Source organism: Paramisgurnus dabryanus, chromosome 15 (assembly GCF_030506205.2).
Source record: "Paramisgurnus dabryanus chromosome 15, PD_genome_1.1, whole genome shotgun sequence".
Lineage (NCBI taxonomy): Eukaryota > Metazoa > Chordata > Actinopteri > Cypriniformes > Cobitidae > Paramisgurnus > Paramisgurnus dabryanus.
Genome location: NC_133351.1, coordinates 27,092,061 through 27,102,160, shown reverse-complemented (window position 1 = coordinate 27,102,160; position 10,100 = coordinate 27,092,061).

Here is a 10,100-nt window from a genome sequence, read left to right as displayed (position 1 = left end):
GTTTAAATAACGATCTCTGATACTTAATTAGTTATCTGTGTACTTTACATTAGCAAGTTAGCTATAGTGTGTTAACAATCTGTAAATATACTTTAAAGTTTCTTTAAAAATTCCTCGAACAACTTAAAAACACTTTTAGTTATGTTACATTATACTTTATTTTATAATGTTTAGAAAATAAGTTTAATTTCAAGGTAGCAATGTAACGTTATTCCTATGGGTGATGGACATGTGCTTAATAAAGATAATAATCGTAAAAAAAAAGTATAGTAGATACAAAATATAAGGTATAACATTTTAGCTATGGATGGAGTTAGACCCCTTTATAAGCACTTAAAAACTAAGTATTTCATTATTTAATCACATCACTTACTTTAGTCGTTTGATAATGCAGCTGCTGTATCAATTAAATATCCGTCCTGCAACTTTGCCTTCTTGATGAAGTCCCTCCCACCGGCGCCATCTTGTTCGCGCTCGATTCCACCGCTGATGGCCAATCACCGACGAGAAATCTTGTTACCAGCCAATCAGAGGCCTCAAAATCTACACTTGTGTGTTCTATGCTAATTTTGAATGACGTAGATGCAGTACTGTGACCAGACTACAGGGGCGCACCATCAGGGTCAGAGGATACACAGTGTATGGTAAAATTACAGGGTTTTGTGGTCTATAAGGACATGGCGCGAAAAAGCAGGAGAGTGCTTCTGGGACTTAGATAATGACATCTACATGGCTGGAATTATAAGGACATGGTCCCTGTCCTTATAAACCAAAAATGTCCTCATAGTGCTGGTGCGTATTCAGGTCAAAAGTCCTTGTATACCACAAAAACCAACACACACACACACACACACACACACACACACACACACACACACACACAGGGCAGCCCTATCTGTCAGAAATATGTCCAATTATTACGTTCAGCTGATTAAACCCCCGCTTTGTGCTCAAATTAGTCAGCTATGATTGACATAAAGATCAGAAAAAACAGTCAAAGCCTGAAGATTTAAAGAAATATGATTTTTGAATCAATTAAATATGATCCCTTACCCTCTCACCCTCCCTCCCTCCATCACTCTCTCTCTCTCTCTCTCTCTCTCTCTCTCTCTCTCTCTCTCTCTCTCTCTCTCTCTCTCTCTCTCTCTCTCTTTCTCTCTCTCACGCACACACACATCTCCCTCATACATGATTACACTAAACATCATGTCTCTTCTGCCATCTGTTTAGCTGCCCATTTCTGTCCTTTGCATTTCCTCCAACTTAAATCTTTTTGTATAATTTTTGATTAAAATGTCAAGAGTACTGCATTGTCATAAAAAAAAACGGTAAAAAGGCCCCCAGCAGTATCATTTAAAATACGTACCATTTAGGTACAGATATGTATACATTTGGTACCTATATTTGCACCTTTAAGATACTAGACTGAACTCTTTGGTACAAGTACAATATGTTCCTCTGAGGTACTATGAGCTTTTTTGATCACGTTTTTGAAAGTAATATTCTTACAGTGTGGAAAAGTTCATAATAATCATTTAATCGACCAAAAAAAGGTCAATGGTAAAACATTTATGCTGAAATAAAATAAAAGGTATATATACAGTATGTTGCTTGCAATATACAACATGAAATTTTCAAAGACTAACATCAATAAATAAATATGCCTTCTAGGACCAGATGGTCCAAACCTTCGGTTTGTGGTTCAAACAGATATGGCCTTCATTCTTTTTGTACTAGAACTCTTCAAATCTGGCAGGCATGCAAAGGTGAACTTTAAGTTTAAAAATAATTTACTGTATGAAATAAGCTATGAATTAAGACTTTGCCCAGAAGACTGCCTCACCTTTCCCAAAAAAATCTAACCACTTCAACCACCTGAGTAAAACACCCACTGCAGAAGACCGACGTGTAATCCACAAAAACATGAAACATGATTAAATTATATTTTCAGTTATTTGTTTGTTTATTTTTATTTTGGGGGGAGCTTGTCTGAAATGGATTATAACACAATTATAGATCAGCACAGGGAAATCTCTTAGAACAGATGTGTTAAAAACAACACTTTAGTGTTGATTCTGGGACAACACACTAAATGCGTTGTCCCAGAATCCACCTATATTTGTGTTATTATTGAAACAACACATTTTGTGTTACTTTTAAAATGACACATATGTGTTAAAATTAACATGTGTTTTAAGTTTAACACAAAAATATGTGTAAAAAATTAACACATCCTTTCTAAGAGTGTATGTAAAACCATAACAAGCATCACGGTGTGTGACTGGAAGTGACTTGGGATGTGCACATCGATGCTGCAGTTAAATCAATGCCTAGAAGCTAATAATTTGGTATCGATGTTTAAGAAGGATCAATACCTAAATTATTTTTATAATTTCATAATGTAAGTAAGTGTTCTCATGTTTGACAACACACACATCGATCAGTCTGCGACTGCGCAGCGCGAGTGACGTGCCATTCAACACGCGCATTTGCGCATGCACACTGAAAACACTTCCAGCACCATGGCTGAAAAGCAACGTGGTGTGGCCCTCTTCTTAAAAAAATGCAATGCAAGCAATCTTTTTAAACATTTACAAACAACACAACCAAAGAGGCTGAACAAAAACAAACTGCCAAATGTCCCTCTGTCGGTTACAGGAGAGTTTTCAGGAAGGAAAACCCTATCCAGGTACAAAGAGTACATAGTAAACTTAATAACTGTACTCCCTCTATTTGGTGTTAGCATTAGATGAATAGAATAAATATAAAAATGTGTGTGCATGTGTCCTAGTATTCATGTTAGGAACCAAATGTCTCCACAAATAAATATTGTAATGCCATCAAATAACAACTTTTTATGGGCTCCATGAGGGAAGTAGTATATAAATCATACAGAATAATGGATTTTTGAAAAAGTTTTCTGTGTTGGGTAGGTTAATATATATATTTTTCAGTATTGGTATCATTATTGTTTAAAGTGTATAAAAAGTATTGGCATCGTATCGCTTGCAAGAAAGTGGTATTGCCCATCCCTACTAGCAATGTTAGGTTCTTGAACGAATCGTTCTTTTCAGCCGGTTCTCAGGATGGTTGAGCCAGTTCACAAATCAAACTCAATGGAACTTTATTTCCAGGCATAGGTTCCAGGTTGATGACGCAGGACACACAGCCAAAATAGCATGTCGGACTTAAAAAGAACCGAATGAGCTGGTTCAACCAACTGTTGAAGGTTGTTAAAGATTGCAGAGTCGAGGATTGCCGAGATGAATGAGTTGCTGACACTGCGTGTGTATCACAGAGGATATGAATGAGCCTGATGCGTGAAGTTTCTTGTTTTATTCGTTTCTTGATATGCTTGTTTTATTATAAAGCTTTAGTTTTAGTATGATTTAGTGTGCATGCAAATCATATTTATGTTGTTCAAGGAAACAAATGAGTTTAAAAGACAAGTTTATTCATTCTTTTCTTTATACTTAGGATATGTAGAACACATCTGCAATTGTGCATCAGTGTCTGTAATGTGTGTTTTAGTGCTGCGTTCCAGAGCCCATACAAACCAGTGGGACTTATCCTACCTCCAACTAGAAAAAGTGCACTGGAATGCCTGTCGAAGTGGAACCTCCTACTGGTGAACTCAGGGAAGTTCGACCTACCCCGACTTCGCAAAACAAAAGTCGGAGGATAATGGTGGCACCCATGGAGTCTTGCGTCATAAGAGGTAAAGCTTCAACGAATAGACTAAACTACTTCTCTGCTTGTTGGGTTTTTTTAGACACTGTAATTTGAACACAACTTTTTTTTTTTACTTTTTTTATATTATGGCGTGAAATTGTCGTTATTATCTGTTAGCATGAAGCTTAGCGTGGCGGTCGTCCATGTTTTCTGTTTACATTCCACTTCAATTGCCTGGAACGGAGCATTAGTTTCAAACTTTTAGGAATCTTATACAAGTTGTAGGCTAGTCAAAACTGGTCAGTCGTATCTGGCATTTACGATCTGTGATTGAAACTGTGACCACAAACATTATTAACTTGTGAATGAAAGGCAATAAATCAGCTATGCCTTCAGAAAAATAACATTTTATTTGATTGTTTCAATGTATGACACAAACAACTTTATTTGAATGTTTTATTGATACAAGTAGTTAGAAAATAAATGCGTAATGATGTCATTTCTTGATGATGTCAGGAACCGATGAATCTGCTTTTTTAACTCGTTTAATGAGCCGAACTGTCCAAAAAGAGATGGTTTGCGGAAATGAATCGGACTTTGCATCACTAATCCCTACAAGGAGCATTAATTAACACAAATAAACTTTAATATAAATAAGAAAAATAGGACGCTGAGGCAGCAGTTATTGATCACACTTACAGTACCATATACTATAAAATGACGAGATTAGACAATGAATGATAAAAGAGTCTATATAGGCTGCGTCCGAAAACTTAGGCAGCTCATGAGGCAATGACTTTGGAGGCATGAAGGCAGCTAAGAGAAATGCTTTCCGACACACTTCAAAGTCAGCATGTTTAAATAAAAAAAAATTCTCGCTAGAAATGCAATTAAAAGGTGTAAAAAGTGAAAATAAACATTTATTTAGACTAAATTTGTGCTCCAGCCGATTTTATTTTATCGAACTCGACCAGGCTCGACCAATCACATTCCCTATGCGTGCACACGCATAGAATTGTGGGACAAGATCTCAGGAGTCAGGAAGTACACGTAACATTGGATTCGGACATGCCTTGATGGCCCTGTCCCAAATGGCACACTCCGGACTTGTGTACCTCCTCAGAGTCCACACTTTAATGACATCATGTATTGCAGACCCTAGGGACCATTGACATGAGTCCAAGAGGGTGCACCGAAGTTGTATTTTGGGACATACTCGAGCGTCACGCCAGAAATAGGAGGAGTAATTGCCCATCAGTGTAAACTCCTCCCTTCCGTTATCTGATTGGTCTGATTTCTTTTTCGCAAGGACTTCTGGGTTGGTAGAGTGCGCAAAGCCTGCTGTAGTGTGGGTTTCGCCGAAGACCGCATCAAGGGTTCAAAGGGGGCGCTGATGAGCACACTTCGAAGCTTAAAAATGACAGATGGGACACCCTAAGGACTTGTAGACTAAGTGAGCGCGCACAATTTAAGGCCACGAAACTGAAAGTCCACATGAGGTGTGCCATTTGGGACAGGGCCGATGCCTTCCTGCCTTGAAATGCAACAATTTAAGGTTTTTGGATGCAGCGATTGGCTGGAGATGATAAGTAATAGTTGGCAGGTGGATGATGATTAACACGATACAGGTGAGGGAGTGAGGAGGATGATGGGAAATGTAGTCTGGGGGGGTGCGAATTGGGAAAACTTGCAGGAGAACAGACAAGAAAATTGTTAGACTCTGGGATCAGAAGTATTGCTCATCCAAATGTAAAAAGAAAGAAGTGAGGTATATCCACAGTGAAGTCCCTAAAAAAGTTTTAATTTAAAGGCACTAACTTTAAAAACGTTTAAACAATACAGTGATCTGTTCCTTCTCAAAAAGTATGACTAGTCATTGAATCAATATGATTTAGTTTCCTGGGTGACTAGTGAAAAACAACTCCCGGATGTTGTCAATTAAATTAGAGTTTGCCACATTGACAAAGTGGTTAACAGTTGAGTGTTGTCTGTAGGTGTGCTGTCTCAAACTGAGATTAACCAGGCTGTGACATAAACTAAAATCTATTGGCAATTATGAAATTAATTACAACCAGGCCTTTGATACATCCATACCTCATTTACTGTCTTAACAGGAAATACATGAATAAAGGAATTAAATAAATTATATTAGTCAAACCTTTACACACACGCACGCAAGCACACACGCACACATACATACAAGCACATATCCGCTCTGTCAGTAGGAAATGATGATGGTGACTGGAGGCAGGCTGTGGGCTATCTGGCTGGATGCTCAGATGTACTTGTGTCCAGGATAATATGGACAGACAGATGAGTGGGCTGGTGTAAACATTCAGAGCAGATATTTGGCAGCACAGTGACTGTGCTGTAACGCAAAGCGGCGATGGCTTCTTAAAGACGCCCATTAGCCTCAAAGCTCTCTGTTGCATCACAGCTCTGCCTTGAAAAGGGACCCTCAGTAATAGGATGGTGCTCAATGGGGTGCAATTCATTAGGCCATCCCCAGCGAGGCGGCGCGGCCGCTGCATGCATTGCATTGTGCTTTTAATCTCCACACCACAGACAGGCCAAAGAGAATTTGCAGATGTCCCACACTGCGTAATCAAGATAAACACACATACTGCTATGGTTAGACTGTCTTTATTATACACCTAATTAAATGACTTCATTTGATTAAAAGTACACAAAGAAATAAACACACACACGCACACACACACACGGCCTTGTGCACCTGCACATGTTGGCAACGATACAAAAACACTTGTTTTTCTCTCATGATGGGAACTTTCCATTGACCTGGTGTTTTACATAACTATAATCATAAATTCTATTGTGTAATGCTAGCGCCAAGTACTTTTCCATTTTATGATTTTTATTAAAAGGTTTAGTATACTTATTAGTATACTTAGTATGGTTATATTTTTCCATATAAGTGAGGGCAAATATGATGTGATGATGTCATAATTTCCGTAACATTTAGCATTTCTTCTTTAACTACTTTCTATTACTTTTGAAAATAGTTGGCACAGGCGTGCATTATGTATGGTATGGTATGGCAGTGCAGCGTCTAGTTCACTTCTCAGTGATCAAAGTTACTGAAACCCCATAGACATTTGGTCCCAGAAAATACCCGTAAAAAGGCCAGACAAGCTTCTGTGTGAACGCAAACGCCCCGTATATCTTCTGGGATCGTTGCCGGAAAAGGGACCTAGTAAGATACACAGTAAACAAGATGCCGAAACACTGCCGTAATGGGTGTGTGTCGTAGTGAGGAGGACGTGGGCGTTCAGCTCTTTAAAACGACAGATTTACATGTGTCACGGCCGGGGGCGTACCCGAATAACTAAAGGTCACGCCCCTCTCAACTCTTCCACCTCGAGGAGTTTCCCAAGACCACCCCAATGACCAGACAGACGAGTAACTACAGTTAAAATAAACTTTATTAAATATTTAAAAGAAAAGGGGGAATGGGAAAAGGGCAATTTAAAACTAATGAGTCTTCTTCTCGCCTCCAGGGCCACTTGGGACAAAGACTGGGGACAGGGGCTCCTTTGGGGTTCTGGTCCGAGAATCCGTGGCGCGCTCCGCTTCTTCCTGGAGGCAGAATCAAATAACAGTTATGCAGTAGTACGTTGTTCTAGGTCGTTACTCTCCTCACCCTTCTTTCTCTTTCTTTCCCTCGGGTCTTAGTTGCGTGGCTCCTTGGATCAACCCCGGGGTTCTTCGCTCACAGAGGGTCTTCGAAAAATGGTAAGCAATCACTTTAAGTACAGATTGTTTTCACTCCACGGAATATGTCACTCACAGTACTGGAGACCTTCGTTCCCACCGAGCCTTCGTTGAAACACAGGTAGTTTTTGCTATGAGCACAGGTTAACTTCACTTCACAGAGTATGCTATCCACAGTACTGAGGGTCTTCGTTCACACAGAGCCTTCGTTGGAACACAGGTAAGTATTTGCTATAAGCACAGGTTAACTTCACTTCACAGGATATATTACTCACAGCACTGGGGATCTTCGTTCACACAGAGCCTTCGTTAGAACACAGGTAAGCATTTGCTATAAGCACAGGTTAATTTCACTTCACAGGATATATTACTCACAGCACTGGGGATCTTCGTTCACACAGAGCCTTCGTTAGCACACAGGTAAGCGTTTGCTATAAGCACAGGTTAATTTCACTTCACAGGATATATTACTCACAGCACTGGGGATCTTCGTTCACACAGAGCCTTCGTTAGAACACAGGTAAGCATTTGCTATAAGCACAGGTTAATTTCACTTCACAGGATATATTACTCACAGCACTGGGGATCTTCGTTCACACAGAGCCTTCGTTAGCACACAGGCAAGCGTTTGCTACAAGCACAGATTAATTTCACTTCACAAGATGTATTACTCACAGCACTGGGGATCTTCGTTCACACAGAGCCTTCGTTAGCACACAGATAAGCGTTTGCTATAAGCACAGGTTAATTTCACTTCACAGGATATACTACTCACAGCACTGGGGATCTTCGTTCACACAGAGTCTTCGTTAGAACACAGGTAAGTATTTGCTATAAGCACAGATTAACTTCACTTCACAAAGTATGTTACTCACAGTACTAAGGGTCTTCGTTCGCTCGCAGACAGTGGACTTTCGCTACAGCGTCAGTGCACCGTGATCCTTCGCCCATCCACTCAAGCTGTCCGGGCGTTGTAGGGACTAGTGGCTCAGTGGCACGGAGCCGAACGCTTCCCGAACTCCCCCTCCTACTTCCACGGCCGGGGTCACGAGTTGGGGCGAACTTTCGTCGGGGCCCCGCACACCACGAGCTTCTGTTGGAAAGGTCAGTGCACACACAGCTATGACCCTCAATCCGCACGGTACACTTCCTACGATACTCACTGGGTTTCACCACTGTCTGCTCTTTGGAGGAGCGACGCTCTCGTTGACACGCCCGGGGCACAGGGCTTAATCTTCTCACTCTCCGTAGGACCCAGGCCACAACAGATGTCGTCGTCTCGCGACTCGTCCGAGGCTAGGGCAGTTTGGGCGCTACAAGCACAGCATACACACAGCAAGTAAAACGTAAACACCATCAATCAGTGAAACTCACCCACAGCACTCTTATACAACTTCACGTGGTTTTTAGATCACCCTCGCCACCTGGCTACGACTCCCTCGAGAGGATAGTTGGGCGATAGCTAGACCACCGATGAGAGTGAGATGTGCGTTATTCACAGGCCCGGCGTGTTGTTTATCACTCCTCTGGCTCACCTGCGCTTCCTTTTTCCACAGGGCCACTGCTCGATTGGAGAACGGTGCTTCCTACCAATTGCTTCGTCCGTGTTTCCGGCCACCCCGCGGCTCGCCCACGCTCCCCTCTCCAGTGGGGCCAGGGACCTCAAACACAAGGAAAACACACACCCGCAACTCCTCTTCCAAGTAATATACAGATAAGTATTACAGCTGTGACTCACTCTTCGTTGTCAATGATCTCTAATATCTGCACTGTTGAATGCTCTGTGTCCGCTCTCTCACAAATGAAGTCTCCCAGTATTCCTTCGCTAGCTGACTGTGCCTTTCTCTCTTCCCCAGGGGAACGATCAAGCCAGCATAGTCCGTCTGCAAAGCAGCAACACAGCGTATACAAAGTACACCACAAGCACCCCGTTTGATGTCTTCAAAGGTCTTTTTATTCTCTACCTCTTCTCCTCATCAGCCTATCAGCAACCGCTGTGTAAATTATCCCCACCTGGGCGAAATCAGGCTTGATTTCGTCTTCGGGGAAACCCCGGAATTCCGGTGTTCAGAATAAAGCGTCCGGGCCATCGTCTTCCACGCTTTTGGTTCCGCCCTTACAAACCGTCACCTGTGACACATGCATATCAACATTCATGACGAGAAATGTCACAAACTAGTTTGAAGGAGTAATCAGGAAATGGTAAATGAGACGCATTAACAATGATGTGTGTGCCGTAGTGAGGACGCACGTGTCATGGCAATATGAAATTGGTTCAACTCTTTAAAATGAGGGATTTACTTGCAATACGACATTCACGCAAGAAATGTCAGCAAACTGGACTGACGCAGATATCAGGTAAGTTAGCTCATCACTTACTGCGCTGAAGTGGAGATCATTCAGCAGCATAGAAGAATATCGCGTCACAGGCTCATTTGAGCTTATAATAAACAAAAATGCCCGTGCTCATCCTAACAAGATATATCTTTCAGCTCCTCAAAACGGGGGTTTTAAATGCATATAAACAATCATGATAAAAATGTCTGAAAACTGTATTAAAGCAGAGATCAGGGAGCCCGTCAAATATCCACTCAGAAGCTGAGATCATTCACCAGCATAGAATGGCGCGTCACGCGCTCCTTTACAGTCTTATCATAAACAAAAATGCAAGTGAGTGATTTCTAGAGAGAGAAATA